Source organism: Geotrypetes seraphini, chromosome 8 (genome assembly GCF_902459505.1).
Source record: "Geotrypetes seraphini chromosome 8, aGeoSer1.1, whole genome shotgun sequence".
NCBI classification, from domain to species: Eukaryota; Metazoa; Chordata; class Amphibia; order Gymnophiona; family Dermophiidae; genus Geotrypetes; species Geotrypetes seraphini.
The window spans coordinates 73,428,881-73,446,352 of NC_047091.1; positions in this window are offsets into that span (position 1 = coordinate 73,428,881).

Genomic DNA, 17,472 nt, shown 5'->3' on the forward strand with positions numbered 1-17,472 from the left:
CGCATTTAAGGTCGTGAGCACCGCCCTATATTCCTCATGATTGGCGTCAGAGGGGTCTTGCAATAAGGTTCGTTTCAGCGCTGTTAATTTACTCTCTAGGTGTACTATGCGACATGCTATTCGACGGGTTCTAGTCGCAACATATGCGATAATATCGCCACGCAATACCGCCTTAGCCGCATCCCAAAACAAAGTTGGCTGGTGTATGTGTTGGGCATTATGTGTACAGTAGGTCTCCCACTTTTCCAGCAAATATGAGGTGAAGTGTGTATCAGTATGCAAGTAAGAGGGAAAACGCCAACCTGACCCAGGACCTGCAGGACCCCCCAATGTTACGTCAAGCCAAATCATATTATGATCCGATATTTCTAGGGGACCTATTGTGGCCTCAGTGACTTTAGGAAACAATGCCTCTGAAAGTAGTATGTAGTCAATTCTGGAAAAGGAGCCATGTGCTCTGGATTGGTGTGTATAATCCCGTTCGGTCGGATGGAGCAATCTCCAGGGGTCCACCAACCCCAGAGCTCGACACAGGTATGGAATGCCCCTGGCCTGGCTCTCCCCCCTCCCACCGGCGAACCCTGAGCGATCCATAGCCGAATTATGTACTTGATTCAGATCACCCACCAATAGTAAAGGGCCATCCTGATCCTGCACACATATATTCACCAAATTCTGGAAAAATGCATGCTGATAATTATTCGGACCATAGCCCACCAATAATCGAAAGGTCCCACTAGGCCCCTCCACTTTCACTAACAAATACCTGCCCAGAGGGTCACGTCGTAGGACCCGTATTACCCCTAAAAAGCCCTTACGAAATAATATTGCCACCCCAGCTTTTTTCCCCGGGGAGGAGGCAAAGAATATCTCTCCAACCCAGCCTCTCCGAAGTTTCAAGTGTTCACTATCAGTCAGCCTGGTCTCCTGTAGGCAAGCTATATCTGCAGAGTGATGTTTCAGTTGATTCAATATTTTAGTACGCTTAACCGGCGAAGTTATCCCCGACACATTCCATGAAAGTATGCGTAATTTCCGATCACCCATAATATATGATAGGGTGCTTGGAAAAACATCTATGCCCACCATAACCATAAGTCCCAGGGCGCCCAGCCTCACCCCGAGGACCATCACTCAACTCCCAATCCGTCCCTCTATTGGTCAGTATGTGTACCTGGCAAACAGAAAAAATATAACTGTAAGGAAAAATATACCACACCGCTGCTGCCCCAGAACAAATCCCAACCCCCACATCCCTGATAATACACCCAAAACCTCCCATTTAGGAGATCTAGAGTCACAGAAAATGACCTCCCCGGGACAGCCCCTACAAATAATTGTCAGCCCCGAAGTTAACCTTCCTGAAGCGTGCAGTCTTCAAATGTAATGTAGCCCAAGTATCCATGTCAGCCACCACTCGCAGCCATATCCATCATGCCAGTCACTCATTCGGGACCGTTAGCTGTTTGATGTAGTCGTCTGCGGCCTCCGGGGTCTGGAAGGATTTCCAAAGGCCATTACATTGAATCTTCAGATGAGCCGGGTAAGTAAATTGGAAACGCTGCTTCAAGTCCACCAGGCGGGAGCACAAAGGGTAATAGGGTCTCCGCCGTTCCTGCAGAGCCACAGAAAAATCCTGGCTAATGCGGACCGGATTTCCATCAAATTTCAGAGTATCTTTCATCAGTCTGTATTGTCGCAGCAATTCAACCTTGTGTTGGTAATTCAGGAGTTTGAGGATCACCACGCGCGGGCGCGCCTCCAGGCCAGGTCTAAGGCCTAAACGATGTGCCCGCTCAATGTGCAGGGGACCCATCGAAGGGCGCAGATCAAATTCTGTCTTAAACCAGCTCTCCAATCGCTCCGGCAGAGAGCGGTCCGGCAGCGTCTCGGGGATGCCCATCAGACGCAGGTTAGAGCGACGAGACCTGTTTTCCAGGTCATCGAGTTTGTCTGCCTGAGCTCTAACCTGCGCCTGCAGCGTGTCCATAGCAGAGTCCCGTGTTGTAGTGGAGTCTTCGAGGTCTGACACCCTCTGTTCAAGCTCCGTCGTGCGGGCTGCAGCTGTGGCTAATAAGGATTCAATGCTGGAGATCCGGGCAGTCAGCGTCTCCATTTGGGGCCCCAGGACCTGTTCCAGAGCCGTTTTGATGTCTCTCAGGGCCGATTCAGTCAGGCCAGAGACCGCCGTCGCGGGGCTCGCCGCCATTTTAGGGTCCACGGGTCGGGCACGTTCTTTTTCTTTTTTCGTTAATTTCGGCGGCATAGAGTCGGGCGACCTGGCGAGATACCGGTCCATGCAACGGCGATGCGCTTCGGAGAATTTACAAGCTGCGGTGGAAGTCAGATGGGCAAGAAATCAGGCACGATTTTGCAGGGCTGCCCCGGAGCGAACGAGGAGACGTCCTCACTCGCTCATATCATCACGTGACCCCCTCCAAACCTTTCTTAAAACCAGCTACGCTATCTGCTCTTACCACAATCTCTGGCAATGTGTTCCAGAGCTTAACTATTCTCTGAGTGAAAAAGAATTTCCTCCTATTGGTTTTATAAGTATTTCCCTGTAACTTCAAGTGTCACCTTGTCTTTGTAATTTTTGATGGAGTGAAAAATCGATCCACTTGTACCCGTTCTACTCCACTCAGGATCAGGATTTTGTAGACTTCAATCATTGTCCACATTAAATTTCATCTGCCAGATAAGATGCTCTAGAATTAATTAACTAATGGCATATGGGTGATATACAGTGGTACCTTGGATTACGAGCATAATCCGTTCCAGGAGCAGTTCACTTGAGAGTTCACGTTGAACGTGAACTCTCAGGCCTTGAGCATGCGCACATGCTCAAGGCCCGGCACAGGAATCAGATTTTGGGGCACCGGCACCAACGCACAGGACATGCTGGTGTCGGTGCCGATGCGGAGGCTACACTGGAAGTAAGTGCCGGTTCACGGGCGGGCGCTCGTACAGCGAGGCAAGCTCGGTTTACGAGGCACCAAGTTTGCGAATGTTTTGCATGTCTTGCAAAACACTCGTAAACCGAGGTACCACTGTACAGTCATGTGAAAAAAGTTTTGTGGATATCTTTGTTTCATGAGTAAATCAAGGAAAATTTTTGTTGTTTACCTGCAATTATATCACTTTCTTTTCCAGAGATGATGATAAAAGATTTGACATCGATAAATGAACATTTCTTAAGAAAGAACTGAATAGTTCATGGGGTGTCCTAATTTTTTCACATGTCTGTAGGTGGAAAATTTCCAGTTCTGGGATCCTAGAGCAATGGTTCCCAACCCTGTCCTGGAAGACCATCAGCTAGTTGGATATTTGGGATAGCCCTAATGTATATGCATGAGAGTTTTGCATATACAGTGGAACCTTGGTTTACGAGCATAATTCTTCCAGAAGCATGCTCATAAACCAAATTGCTCGTATATCAAAGCAAGTTTCCCCATAGAAAGTAAGGGAAACTCGCTTGATTCATTCCCACCCCCCACCCCACCCCCCGAGGCCAGCAGCACTGCTCTATCCCCCGAGAACCAGCATTGCTCCCCCGCTCAAGAAGGCCCCCTCGCCACGATCCGGCATCCCCACACGCCGCGATTCGGCACCCCCCACCCACCCAAACACTTCGTATACCCTCCATCTGGCACCCGGCACCAACGCACAGGACATGCCAGTGCCGGTGCCCGAAGATCTGCAGTCCTTTTTGCTGGGCCTTGAGCATCTGTGCATGCTCAAGGCCTTCGAGTTCCCGGTCTTTCTGAGATTCTCGGAGATCCGAGAATCTCGGAGAGAACGGGAACTCAAAGACCTTGAGCATGCACAGATGCTCAAGGCCCAGCAAAAAGGACTGCAGATCTTCGGGCACCGGCACTGGCATGTCCTGTGCGTTGGTGCCGGTGCCGGGTGCCAGATGGAGGGTATACGAAGTATTTGGGTGGGTGGGGGGTGCCGGATTGCGGCATGGGGGTGCCAGATCGACGGGGGGGGGGTGGTTGCCATATCACGTGGGGAGGCGCTCATACATCGAGGCAAGCTCGGTTTGCGAGGCACCAATTTTACAAATGTTTTGCTCGTCTTGCAAAACACTCGCAAACTGGTGCACTCGTACCACTGTAATGGAGGTGACAGGCATGCAAATCTGCTCCATGCATATTTATTAGGGCTATCCTGAAAACCTGACTGGCTGGTGATCCTCCAGGACAAGGTTGGGAACTACTGCTTTAGAACATTGGTCTTCACTCTCAGTCCTTGAGGGCTGCCAATGGGTTGGCCTTCAGGATATCCGTAATAAATATGCATATAACTTACATAAATAGAAAGAGCCACACTTTAATATAAATAAATTACTATTGCCGCTATTGCAGAGAGAGGTCCTGGTTTGGAGTTATCCCAACAGTGTGTGGCCTATAAACAATATATAATGAATGACAAGAACATATTTTAAATCTGAAGTTGGGAACAATCTAAAGCCCCTGATGACGCCGAACGGCGAAACATAAACCTGTGTAGGGCGTGTCTGTTCAGATTTTTGAAGATTAGAGTATGATGTATGAAGAAGGACTATAACAGAAAGAAGATAATTGGAAAAAGAAAATTAACACAGTATTGAAGATATAGTAGTATATCATACAGACTTTGATGTACTTTATGAATGGACTTTTAGCAAGGTGGTTGGGTAGATTGTGAATGTTTTAATATATTTATAAGACATGAATTGTATGTGGAGAAGGTGTTGTATAGGTATTTTATAGAAAGCAATACATTTGTGAACACTTTATTTGGGATAGTGGCAATAGTAATTTATTTATATTAAAGAATAGATCTTTCTATTTATGTAAGTTATATGTTAATTTATGTGGGCTATTGAAGTGATATTATAAATCCCGCTGTCTTTTTTATAGTAATAAATATGCATGAGAGATTTGCATGTCTGCAAATCTCCCCTTGCATAGTCATTGGGAATATCCTGAAATCCTGCCTTGTTGGGGCTTTTGAGGCTAGAAGAGAAGACCACTTCTTTAGAAGGAAGAATTTAGCTGACAGGGAAAATTAGATATACTTAAAGTTTTTTCTTTGATTTCACTCTACAGGGTTTTGGATTTTAGTGCTTTAGAAATGGCTCATAAAATCTCTGCTCTGATTTCATCCTGGAGCAGGGAATAAACATTTACCACAGCTAAAGATTCTGAAAGATAAGAGGACTGCGCTTCCCAGTATGCATTACAATATTACAGGAGCAGGGAAGGGGTGGGGGAACAGCCACACGTCTTTCTTGACAGGGAGTCTTGTGGTAAACATGTTGAAAAGCAGATCTCAGCAGCACTGCAGGACTGGTGATAGTAATTTGACCTCTCTCTGAAGGTCATGCTAATAAAGGAAACAGTATGCTTTGATGGACAGTCACAGGAGGCTGCTTGTTGAAGATGGGCAAAGTGGTTTCAGAGCTGAGAACTTGAGGCAGATGGGATGTGAGTTTTTAATGTTTCAAAAAATTTAAGAAAAGGTACTACATCATAGTGGATGTAGCTTATGTCAAACACTTTTCCCTCTTAATGACACCCACGCTATAAATATTCACCCAGGGCCAGCCTTAGAGATTGTAGGACCCTGTATGAACCAGTTTTGTGCCTCTCCCCTGAGACTTAAGATTTCAAATGAGATGTAAGGGGTGGCCCATCAGTGCAATGGGAGGAGTATAGAGTGTCAATGTTCAGCAGCAGGATTACCAAGGGGGAGAGGAAGGACACTGAGATGGAAAGGGAAAAGAAGTTTTAACTTTTGGTCAGTATTCTGGACTCATATAGCATGGTGCCGCAGTCCATGTCTCTCTAAGCAGACATAGGCTAGAAAGTTAAATCATAGCACACAAATGCACACACGGGAAGTCCTCATTTTCTGAAATATACTTTATTGAATAAAGTAAATATACTCACAGTTGGTAGATTTTTTAATATTGCAGCTGAAAGTGAAGATTTGAAGAACAGAAGCTTTGTGACAAAGGTGAGAGAATAGTTAGATAGTAAGGTATTCCAGGTTCCAGAGATGAAATGCTGAATTACCCTTGCATTTAGTCAGATAGCTTAAGGTGAAATACTGGTCTTTTGTTTGGGACTAGAGCCATATGTGTTTCAGATTGAAGAAGTGTGACCCCTGAGACAAAGGGTCCTCAGGGAATACACATAAGGCTAGGGGAGAGGAGAGAAGAGACCAATAGGGACAAAGCTTGACAACAGGTAGCAGAGAGAGGTCATACCTTTGCAGACCCATTTGAGCAAAGGTTGTAGAGGTGACCAGACAGTAGCAGCAGTGAGACAAAGGACTTAAGCTTGGATGAGAGGAAAAGAGAGGAGGTCTTAGGAGAAAAGACCACTGGCAGCGAAGCTTATACAGGTAAGCAAGAGTGGCTGCAGCATGCACGAGACTGCATTGCACACAATGCCTTGCTTACACTCCATAGCAGGAAATGACTGCACCGTTAAAGTTCTATGGAGTGAGAATAACATTAAACATATCTTAGTTATGTCATAAACTAGTATGAAGCTGCTGGGGGCTAAACACTCCCCACTGGATATCAGTAGATACCACTATTACTATTATTAACACCTTAACATGTTGGCAGCATGCAAAGTCTGTTCAAAGTCCATAAATAACTGGAACTTGAAGGTCAGATGGCTTCTGGCTTCTCTGGTTGATAAGATGATTTTGCTCTTGCAGTATCGCAGGGGCTGAAACAAGAAACTGACAATATAGACAAACAACATAAAAGAGAAGTTTCTGGTGTGGACAACGGTCCATATCCTTGTACTCTTCACAGTGTATGAGAAGTATCACTTTGGTGACTAGTCAAATGAAGGTTTTCACCATCACAGTGATGACCTCACTAGCGGCTGCTTCCTTCTCTTGTTGGAGTATTCTTAAGGTGGTATCCAGCTCTGCATTTTTGTTTACTGTAGTGGCTTCTACCTCTTCTAATTCTGCTTTTCGGCATGCAGCATCAGCAGCTGCCGTTTTGTGCTGATCCAGTTTTAATTTCTATGCTTCTATAGCCACTCCGCTTCTTGTTGACTATAGAGAACTTCTGCCTTGGCTCTAGCTCAACTGGCCGCAGATCACCCTGATTGGTTAGAAACATAGAATATGATGACAGAAAAGGGCCCTTGGCCCAACATGTCTGCCCACTCGAAGAATCCTCCCCCCTAAGCACTTCCTCAAAGTGAACCCAAGTTTCAAGTTTATTAAATTTTGATATAAACGCAATATCAAATATTTTCAGTGCATATAACAATAAAAGTTGTTTTTTTGGGGGGGGGGCACAAAATAAAACAATTTATACAGGTAAACATACAATCGATTTACACAATTAATTAGTAATACATAGGGAAAGAGGAGTGAACTACAATTGTTAAAGAAAGTAGAAGAACATTTAAGGAAAAACAACATCAGGAGTGTAATTGAAAATGTTTTACAAATAAAGCTAGATCTAAAAGTGAAAGGGAGAAGTTGCAACCTATTTATAGATCTGGTTAGGTGTAAGTATTTGAGCCTGAGATTGTTGATAAAAGAGTTATCCTGTTTATGACTCAAATGCATCTTTGCATAGGTGTTTTTTAATGTGCTTTTAAATTTTTCTAAAGAAGTTCACCACGCAGATAAACTGGTAACTTGTTCCATAGCTGGGGTGCTATGATTGAAAAAATTGTAGCTCTTCTGGTGCCTATTATTTTCAGAGACGGGATGGTCAGCAAATGCTGATCTGTTGATCTTAGAGATCTGGCTGGAGAATATGGTATCAAATAACAATGTAAAAATATTGGTGTGTTGGTTTGTTTATCCTAACATCCCACATGTTTATTCCATTTTTTCTTAAAATCGAGCACATTGCTGGCCTCAACTACCTAAAGTGGAAGATCATTCCAACGATCAACCACCCTTTTGGTGAAGAAATACTTCCTAATGTCACCATGAAATCTCCCACCCTTAATTTTTAATGGATGCCCTCTTGTTGCCTTAGGTCATGTAAGGAAAAAGATATCTTCTTCCACCTCAATACGGCCAGTAACATATTTGAATGTCTCTATCATGTCTCCCCTCTCTCTGCGTTCCTCGAGAGAGTATAGCTGCAACTTATCTAGACGGTCTTCATATGGGAGATCCTTGAGTCCTGAGACCATCCTAGTGGCCATTCACTGAACCGACTCCATTCTCAGCACATCCTTTTGATAATGTGGCCTCCAAAATTGAACACAATACTCCAGATGAGGTCTCACCATGGACCTTTACAGTGGCATTACAACTTCAGGCTTTCGGCTGACAAAACTTCTTCAGATGCAACCCAGCATTTGTCTAGCCTTGGATGAAGCTTTCTCCACCTGATTGGCAGTCTTCATATCTTCACTAATGATTACTCCTAGGTCTCGTTCTGCCACAGTTCTTGTTAAGGTCTCACCATTCAGGGTATAAGTTCTGCATGGGTTTCCACTGCCAAGGTGCATAACCTTACACTTTTTGGCATCAAAACTCAGTTGCCAAGTTGTGGACCATTGTTTCAGTAAAAGTAGGTCCTGCGTCATAGTGTCGGGCACGGTGCCTTTGCCCACTACATTGCACAGTTTACCGTCATCAGCAAATAATGCAATTTTACCTCGAAGTCCCTTAGGCAGGTCCCATACAAAGATATTAAATAGGATTGGACCCAAGACCGAGCCCTGCAGTACTCCGCTGATCACTTCCGATGTTTCGGAGGGAGTACCATTTACAATTACCCTTTGAAGTCTGCCATTGAGCCAGTCTTTAATCCATGCAGTCAGTGTTTCTCCTAGTCCAACGAACTCATCTTGTTCAGTAACCTACGGTGTGGGACACTATCAAAAGCCTTACTGAAGTCCAAATACACGATGTCCAGGGACTCTCCCATATCTAGCTTTTTCGTTACCCAGTCAAAGAAGCTGATCAGATTGGACTGGCAGGACCTTCCCTTTGTAAATCCTTGCTGGTGGGGATCGCTCAGTCTCTTGTCGTTCAGGATCGTATCTAATTTGTGTTTAATCAACTTTTCCATAAGCTTACACACTATTGATGTAAGACTTACCGGTCTCTAATTTGCGGTCTCCGACCTGCATCCTTTTTTATGGAGCGGAATGACGTTATTTGTGTTCCAGTCCAATGGGACTTTTCCCTTGCTTAGGGAAAGATTGAAGAGCGCAGCTACCGGCTCCGCCAGGACATCTCTCAATTCCCTAAGCACTCTGGGGTGCAGTTTATCCGGTCCCATGGCTTTGTTCACTTTGAGCCTTATTAGTTCTTGGTATATGCTGCTAGTGGTAAATTCAAAATTCTGGAACTGGTCTTCTGAACTCTCCCTAGTTCGCAGCTGTGGACCGGATCCCAGCGTCTCACAGGTAAAGACTGAGCATTTAGTAGTTCAGCTTTATCCGGGTCCGATTCTACATAGTTACCTTCGGGTTTCCTCAGGCGCACTATCCTGTCTGTGTTCCTTTTTCTGTTGCTAACATACCTGAAAAAGGATTTATCCCCCTTTTTAATATACTTAGCTAAATTTTCTTCCATCCAAAGTTTGGCATCTCTGACTGCTGTTTTTTAACAGTTCTAGATTTCACCAGATAGGCTTCTTTAGCTTCCAGTCGCTGTGATTGCTTGTAGGATACAAATGTTTTTTTCTTCTGTTTTACGAGTTCCACTGGGGTTTCTTATTTCTCCGTTGTTTACTCATTGTTTTTATATAGAGGTTGGTTGCTTCCTGTAGGATAGATTTCAGAGCTGACCACAGTACCTCCACACTATATGTTGTGTCCTGGTTTTGCAGTGCCTCATAGACAAAATCTCCCATGCTCTTGAAGTTTGTGCCCTTAAAGTTAAGGACCTTTGTGGATGTGTTTGACCTAGTGAAACCCTTCCTGAGGTGAAACCACACCATGTTGTGGTCACTGGAGGCCAACGCATCACCTACCGAAATCTCTGTGACGCTATCTCCATTAGTGAGTATTAGGTCCAGAATTGCCTGATCCCTAGTGAGCTCCAATATCTTCTGTTTGAGTCGCGCTTCCCTTATGGAGGTTAGTAACCTTCTGCTGCTGCTGGTCGTAGCAAAAAGTTTGTTCCAGTCTGCATCAGGCATATTGAAGACCCCAACAGTACAGTGTCTTCACGCAGCGTGATGGTCTCGATGTCTACGATTAATTCTTTGTCTATGTCATCCTTTTGTCTTGGAGGTCTGTATACAACACCAAGATACAGGCATTTGTCATTTCCCCTGGCCAGGTTTACTCTGTGTGATCTAGAACAGTGATTCCCAACCCTGTCCTGGAGGAACACCAGGCCAATCGGGTTTTCAGGCTAGCCCTAATGAATATGCATGAGAGAGATTTGCATATGATGGAAGTGATAGGCATGCAAATTTGCTTCATGCATATTCATTAGGGCTAGCCTGAAAACCCAATTGGCCTGGTGTTCCTCCAGGACAGGGTTGGGAACCACTGATCTAGAAGATCTGGATGACTTAGCTGTATGCCTTGGGGAGTGAGAATATTGAGACATGCTGTTGTTAGGATCTACAGTTTTCATCCTCTGCCTTCCTCATGGCCTTTGTTACTGTGACTCTGCATTTCTGATCTGCAACTTCCTGGCATTCTTTTTCCAAAATACTCTGCTCTGTATTGTTTTTATTTAAGAACTGGATGTATTCTTCTGCCCTCTGCTGGTGACTGGCTTGCAGTTGCGATATGTGGGCTTCACGGTCTGCCTCTGCTTCTATAATACTGCTCATGTCTTTTCCATCTTCAGATGTTTTTCCTGTTCTGTTTGATAAATTGCCAAAGCCTTTGGGGTTAGCTTGCAAGTCCTTTTGGCCTTGGTGTCAGGTTGAAGCTGGGAAAGGTCTGTGGGCATCGTGTTCACTCTCTATTGGTTCAGCTTGTGTGTTTCCTACAGCAGGCTCATTGCTTAGTTCAATCTATGCAGTGATAAATTCTGCCATTGTGTGCTTGTTTGCTTTCCTTTATTATGTGAGGAAGCAGTTCTTGGGTAGGAAGTAGTCAGGCAGGACAGAACAGAAGAATTGGCTTTGCTACTACCACTAATCATTTCTATAGCAGAACTAGACATACACAGCGCTGTACATCAAAACATAGACGAGACGGTCCCTGCTCAAAAGAGCTTACAATCTAGGCAAGACACAGACAAACTGGAAAAGAAGGTATATCAATACACGGTGGGGGAATTACAGAGGGAATGATAAAAGCGATTGGTGCTTAGAAGATGGGATGGAATTTGGAATTTAAAGCATCTTAAAAGAAGTGGGCTTTGAGTGTGGATTTCAATATTGCCAGAGATGGATCTTGATGCACCAAGTCAGACAGTTTGTTCCAAGCATATGGTGCAGAAGGGACAGATTCTGGAGCTGTCTGTAGAGCAGAAGGGTACAGATAAGATAGACTTATCCAATGAAAAGAGTACCCAGGGGGAATGTCCAAAGCAAGTAATATAGGGAGATAATAGAGCCCCTTATCCTTACCCAACAATTTCCTCGCTCCTGCCCACTGCACCTCTGGACCACCAGGGATAAAAGTGGCACAGAAAATTGGCAATTTGGGGGGAAGCCATGGCCCCTGTAGCATCCCCCGTTCCAACGCCTATGAGTGGAAGGCCTAGTGGTTAGGACTGTAGCTTTAGAATCTGCTCCTTGTGACACTGGGCAAGGCACTTAACACTCCATTAGCCCAGGTATGATAGCCAGATTGTGAGCCCACCAGGACAGATAGGGAGAAATATTTGAATACCTGAATGTAAACTGGTTAGGCTATAAGCAGTGTATAAATACTAAAATAAATAAGGTGGAAAATTCCTGCTTTAGGATCCTTTGGTTGTGGCCTGTGCTGAACCAGGCCGCACAGAAATTTTTATTTAGATTACAGGCAGTCCCCAGCTTCTGGCTCCCTCTTCCCAGCCGCACTTCTCTTCACAAAACTGCAAGTAGTGGCTGCTACACACTGCCTGTGGCTAACCCGGAAGCCTTCCCTCTAGGCTTCCGGATCAGCCGAATGCTGCATGTAGGAACCGTGGCCGCAGCTTTGTGAAGAAAAATACTGCTGAGAGGAGGGAGACGGCCAGAGCAGGTAAACACCTGTGGGAGGTAGGCACAAAATTGGGACACAGAATAGAGAGAGGGAAGGATGAAGAGGGGTGCACTGGGACATAAAGAAGAAAGGAAGCACAAACTTTGGACAAAGGATGGAAAGGAGGGAGGGAGTATAAACTTGGGAACAGAATGGAGGGAGGGAGGGGAGCATGAACTTGGGACATAGGATGGAAGAATGGAGGGAGTGAAGGAAAGATGTTGAGGAAGGGAGGGAATAGAAAGGGAGAATTGTTGGGCATGGGTGTCTTGAATGAGAGGGAAAAAGATGTGTGGAAATGAAGAAAGAGGAGAATTGTTGGGCATAGGAAGGGAGAGAGAATTATTGGAAATGGTGGTGGGAAATGAATGAGGTACAGATGCATGGGGAAGAGAGAGGAGAGGGAAAAATGTTGGATGTGGTGGTAGAGAGGAAACAGTGGGACGGATGGAAAGGGGCCTAAAGGAGGTGGAGAAGGTGGGAAGAATACTAGGATCAGACTTTGGGAGGGAAAAAAAGTTGCTCAGAGGGAAGGCTTCAGGGATAGCCACAGGCAGCGTGGTGGGAGGAATGTTGGTAGTGGAGGCAATGGAGGGAGAGATGTGGCATGGTGTTAGAGAGGTAATACAAGGAGAAATGTTGGATGGGGCTGGTGGGCAAGGGTGAAAGATGCTGCACATGGTCCGGGTGATGAAAGGGGGAGAAATGTTGGATGTGACAGTACAGGTGGTAGGAGAGATGCACCCTGGAAGGGGAATAAGTGTGTGCTTTGCATAGTTTAATTTTGTGGTTACCATACTGTATTAGATTACATTGTGTGTACAGTACAGTGAAGATTATATATTATGCACTTTATTGATTATGCGCTTGAATCACCTCCCTCCCCCTCCTCCCTGATCCGCGGAAAAGTTTCACATGAAACCGGTCCCTGGTGCAAAAAAGGTTGGGTGACCACTGCTTTAGAATATTGGTCTTCACTCTCAGTCTTTGAGGGACAGCTCTCAGGATATGCATGAGATTTATGTATAGGCCTGCTGCTTCCTTATGTGCAAATCTTTCATGCATATTTATTAGCAATATTCTGAAAACTACTCCATGAGGCCTGGAAGGAAAGACTGCTGCTTTAAAAGGAGGCATTTAGTACTCACAGAAAATTAGATAAGAACATAAGAATTGCCGCTGCTGGGTAGACCAGTGGTCCATCCTGCCCAGCAGTCCGCTCACGTGGCAGCCATTATGTCAAAGACCAGTGTCCTATTTGAGTATAGCCTCTCCTGCGTACGTTCTGGTTCAGCAGGAACTTATCTAACCCTTTCTTGAATCCCTAGAGCAGGGGTAGGATTTCCAGTCCTCGAGAGCCGTATTCCAATCAGGTTTTCAGGATTTCCCCAATGAATATGCATGAGATCTATTTGCATGCACTGCTTTCAATGCATATTCATTGGGGAAATCCTGAAAACCCAACTGGAATACAGCCCTCAAGGACCAGAGTTCCCTACCCCTGCCCTAGAGGGTGCTTTCCCCTATAACAGCCTCTGGAAGAGCATTCCAGATTTCTAACACTCTCTGGGTGAAGAAGAACTTCCTTACGTTTGTACAGAATCTTTTCCCTTCTAACTTTAGCGAGTGCCCTCTTGTTCTCTTCACCTTGGAGAGGGTGAACAATCTCTCTTTCTCTACTAAGTCAATTCCCTTCAATATATTTAATGTTTCAATCATATCCCCTCTCAGTTTCCTCTTTTCAAGGGAGAAGAGGCCCAGTTTCTCTAGTCTCTCATTGTACGGCAACTCCTCAAGACCCTTAACCATTTTTATCACTCTTCTCTGGACCCTTTTGAGTAGTATGTCCTTTTTCATGTACAGGGACCAGTGCTAGGTGCAGTATTCCAGGTGGGGGCACAACATAGTCCGGTACAGCAGCATGATAATCTTCTCAGATCTGTTTGTGATCCCCTTCTTAATCATTCCTAGCATTTTGTTCGCCCTTTTCGCTGCCGCTGCGCATTGCGCAGACGGCTTCATTGACTTGTCTACAAGCACTCCCAAGTCTCTTTCCTGGAGGCTCTCTCCGAGTACAGCACTGGACATCCTGTATTCGTGCATATGATTTTTGTTACCGACATGCATCACCTTGCACATATCCACATTGAACCTCATTTGCCATTTCATGGCCCATTCAAATACGTTTATGTCTCATTGTAGGTCTTCGCAATCCTTCTGTGTCCTCACTACTCTGAATAACTTTGTATCATCTGCAAATTTAAATCATATCACTTGTTGTACCAATTTCTAGGTCGTTTATAAATATGTTGAAGAGCACGGGCCCGAGCACCTAACCCTGTGGCGCTCCACTCGTGATGCTTTTCCAGTCCAAGTATTGTCCATTTATCCCCACTCTCTGTTTCCTATCTGCCAACCACTTTTAATCCACGTGAGTATATCACCCTTGATTCCATGGCTCGCAATTTTTCAAAGTAGACGTTCATGCGGAACCTTGTCAAACCCTTCTGAAAGTCTAGATATACGATGTTGACTGGGTTACCCTTGTCTATCTGCCTGTTTACTCCTTTGAAGAAGTGCAATAAGTTTGTCAAGCAAGATATTCCTTTGCTGAAGCCATGCTGGCTGGTCCTCATCAGATTGTGTCCATCAAGGTGATCAATGATGTGGTCCTATACCATCTTTCCTGATACCGAAGTCAGACTCACTAGTCTGTAGTTTCCCCGATCTCCCCTCGAACCTTTCTTGAAGATCGGCTTAACATTCGCCACTTTCCAGTCTTTGCACTTTACAGGGATTTGGGTTTTAGTGCTTTAGTAGTAGCAGCACATGAAATCTTTGCTCTGATTTGTTCCAGGAGCAGGGAGTGAGCATTTGCTACACCTAAATACTTTAGAAGATGGAAGAGGACTACACTTCCCAGAATACACTAAAGTGGCACAGAAGGAGGGAACGGTGAACAGCCACATACCTTGCTTGACAGGGAACCTTGTGGTAAACATGCTGAAGAAGCAGATCTCAGTAGCACTGCAGGGCTGGTGTCGGTAATTTGACCTCTCTGAAGGTTATGCTATTAAAGGAAACAGTAGGCTTTGATGGACAGTCACAGGAGGCTGCCTTGCTGAAGATGGACAAAGTGGATTCAGAGCCGAGAACTTGAAGGCAGATGGGATGTGGGTTTTTAATGTTTCAAACGATTTAAGAAGAAATGCTACATCATAGTGGATCCAGGTTAAGTAAAACACTCTCTCTTAATGACACCCACATTGGGTATTCAACTTCATCCTACTTGCATCCAATTCCTAACCTAGAGATATCGAATGTGACAGCAGATAGATACTGTAAAACCTATTTTGTCTCTCTAATTTCAGATTCTTCAGACACTGCAATAGCCTGACAATTTTTTTCACATACTAATAAATATATACGATCGTTTTTCACAAGCAAAGAGCCTTTCACTTGTGTTAATCAGCTACCTGAAAACTTTTTATTCTCTATGTGGCTTAAAGTTTGCTCACAGTCCCCTGGATTCTACATATAGCACCTAAATCTTGGCGCTTATCCAAGATGTACACGCAACCTAATTGGATAACAAGTCATTAACGAGCAGTAACTGGAGGCCACAGCCAAGACTCTCTCTCTCTATTCCTCTGTCATTATATCTTGATCCCTAATGAAAGAATGTAATATTTGGATATGGCCAGTCTCTTCTTAACTAGAGAGTTGCGCGCGGACAGAAATCCCACCCATCCCCGCCAGGATCCTCTCCGACCCCACCCATCCCCGCCAGGATCCTCTCTGTCCCCACCTGTCCTCGCAAAGAATTACCTCCATCCCCGCCCGTCCCCATAAAAAGCAGCAATTACTTCTGACAGGATCATCAATTCCAGTTTCTTTTGTGTTTGCGCTGCTGTTTTCCTTGTGGAATCTCTTTGGTGGAACCTTTTTTTTGTTTTCTGTTCAGGTAATTAACTTATAAACCCCCTCTTTTACTAAGGCTGACGTGTCCATTATATTATATGGATGAACCCTGCTTCCAAACCCTTCCATCCCCGTGGGTCAGAGGGAGGTCCCCGTGGGAGTCCTGCGGGATTCCCGCGATCCTCGTTCCCGTGCAGACCTCTATTCTTAACTTGTGGGAGTGGAGGCTTGGCCTAGTGGTTAGGGATGCAGCCTCAGCACCCTGAGGTTCCAGATTCAAGCCCAGGTATATTAATCAGATTGTGAGCCCACCGGGACAAATAGGGAGAAAGACTTGAGTACCTGAATGTAAACCACTTAGACTATAAGTGGCCTATAAATACTGTACTTAGATAACTAAATAAATAAATAAAAATTGCATTTAATTCCTACTGGGGTATATTAGCGATTCAAAAATATTTATGTAATGTAATAATTTACACCATTAGAATTTTTTAGTTCATCTGGCTGCATGTTATCCTATAGCACTGGCATCCAAATCCCATAGCATGCAACCCAAAAGAAAAGGTAACTATGGGCGAGTCAGAGTGTTCTAAAAGGTTTGACACAGCATTATAGAATAGGGGGCAGGTGATCCATGCCCAACTTGCATACCAGGACTTACACCATATTTCAGCTGGCATAAGTCTGGAGCCCAGAGGGGCATGAAAATCTGCTCTAAGGAGGTTAGTTGGACAGTAGAGCAGGTTAAAACAGCAGTTGTTATATGTGATACGTATTGTTTCTTTTAATACTTTTGTGTGCTTTTTGGAAACTGCCTAGGTTTTAGGCAGGGTATAAATAAATTTTTATAAAGGGTACATACCTTTTATAGAATAGTACAATATGCTAATTTTTTGGGCACCCGTTTATGGAATTCCCCCCCATTCAGATGAGACCTTGCATGGATTACATTTTCAAACTTTTTCCAGTAAGCATCTGCCCCCCACACAAAATGGGTAAACAAGTACACATACAATGAGAACTGCATTGGCTTTTTTGATCAAATCTGTTTAGAAAGTTGTACAAAATAAAAGGGGCAGTGTCCCCAAATGTGTTAATTCTGTATAAACTATTACAGTAATTAACCTCACTCCTAAGCAAGGAGTATTTTTTCATTCAGAGATTAGTTAAGCTGTGGAATGTGTTCCCAGAGGTTGTGGTAAGAACAGATAGCGTAGCTTGTTTTAATAAAGGTTTAGACAATTTCCTGTAGGAAAAGTCCATAGTCTGTTATTGAGAAAGACAAAGAGGAAGCCACTGCTTGCCCTGGATTGGTAACAGGGCAGGATTAAATCTTTGAGGGCCCCTAGGCACACAAGTACACTAGGTCCCCCGGCCCCGCCCCCAGCCCCACCCATACCCCATTAATCTG